Raw genomic sequence first — 2,089 nt, forward strand, 5'->3', positions numbered from 1 at the left:
TATATATATATATATATATCAATCATATACTTCAACATGAAATTTTGCAAACTTGCTACTTTTTAAATTTTTTTCAGTAAAAGATTCAGAGATAAGTGATTTTATGGAAAGCATCTCCAATGTGATTTTATGGAAAGCATCTCCAGCTGTTGTAACTAAAACAGAATACATCTTAATAATTTGAGAATTACTAAGTATGTTCCAATTCTGATATTGAAAAGAGAGATGAGGCAGGGGGTGAAGAGAGAGGAAAGTCTTTCTGGAAATGACTATATGTTTAGTTATGAGCAAATTCTAGTGAGAATTACAATGATTCAAAACTATACAACATATTAAAGACATAACAAACCAGGAGTCTGGGTGAATACCTATAGTCTCAGCTACTTGGGAGACTAAGGCACAAGGATCACTTGAACCCAGGAGTTCATGGCTTGCCTATACAACAGAAAAGGACCATTTCAAAAAAAATAAATATTAATATAAATAAAGCAATTGCAAAAAAAAAAGAGTGGCTGTTCTTATAAGGACTTCTACTTTCTCTTTTCCTAGAACAAAAAAAAATGGGGCAGGTATTTACAGGGTTTTTGTGGAGCCATGATATTTATGGTAGAGTTTAATTTTCCATAGCATTATCAATGAGGCATGTCTCAACATGCTCTTCCCTAGAATCAGAATCAATGAAGTGAACAGAAAGGTAGAAGATAGCTACTATCTCCAAAGGCATCACACTCAGCTGGATTTTTACAATAAAGTAAATCAGGTTTGCAATGAATATTTAAAAATGAAAGGAAACATAAGAGAAACTATAGCTTTTATGATTTCATATGCCTCTCTTTTCACATCTTACAAATGACCAGTCTCCATAAAACACTGAATTTACTTCCCAATATGAATGGTAATAAAAGAAAGACTCCATTAAAATCATAATGATCATATGATTAATTCTACACTTCATCCAGAGGAAAATGGTTGAGAAAATTAGCCATATTGAACTCAAAAACAATTATTAGGCAGAGAGCAACCAGAAGGTTGAATGATTGATTAGTGTCCAAAGAAAACATTATAAGGTTGTTATGAGCAAAGTTAATGGTGTGGTGTGAACACAAGTATACAAATTTACATACTATTAAACACAGCTGACAAATTCTGGAGATGACTAAACTTATGAAAAGCCTAAAAAGAGATCTTTATGCCTGAAATAGTCAAGGCAGCCAACTGGTATCATCAAGCCATTTCCAAACATACCCATCATGATTTATCTTAATACCATCATTAGCAAAATATCCTTCCTTACAACTAGCATACAAAGAGAAAATCTTAATCTCTGATGTTTTAACTGATAGTCTACTTTAGTATGATACATCTGTGCTTAATTTTACTCATGATCTAGAAACTGACCAGTGTGCTACGAAACATAATCATCGTTACCCACCTGATATGATTTTCCTCTGAGAATTTTACTAAACCAATGTAACAGTCTCAACTAAACCTCAAAGTGTCCATGTCCAAAGATTGAATTGGAACTTTATTTGTTAGCATGAAAATAGTTTTTCTCTTGCCTTTAGGCTTGGATCATTTGGATCCAATCCTTGCATTCTGAATGCATTCCTTATAAAACAGAGCACTTATATGGCAAATCCTTTTTAAAAATGAGAATCTGTGAATATGTTACTTTGCAGACTCACTGCAGCTTATATTAAAAATTTTCCAAAGGATAATCAAGCTAAATAAGCCATTAAAAAATATTAAAGCTGGGGTGCAGAATTAAAAAATAAGGGAATAAAACTAGAAAAGGCGACAACAGGCGCAGCGGCCTGCTGAAGGGCAGAGCCGCCCCCTTCCCCCGCGCCTGCAAGGTAGGCGGACCTGTGACCACCGACGGAAATGGCCCAGTGGCCCGTGGAGGGGCAGAGCTGCCAACCTTGCCTGCAAGGTAGGCGGGCCTGCGATCCACCGGCAGAACAGGCGCAGCGGCCTGCTGAGAGGCAGAGCCGCCCCCTCCCCCCACGCCCGCAAGGTAGACGGAACTGTGACCACCCACAGAACAGGCCCAGCGGCCTGCTGAGGGGCAGAGCCGCCCCCCACCCCC

The sequence above is a fragment of the Marmota marmota genome, unplaced genomic scaffold (genome assembly GCF_001458135.2).
Source record: "Marmota marmota marmota unplaced genomic scaffold, marMar, whole genome shotgun sequence".
NCBI classification, from domain to species: Eukaryota; Metazoa; Chordata; class Mammalia; order Rodentia; family Sciuridae; genus Marmota; species Marmota marmota.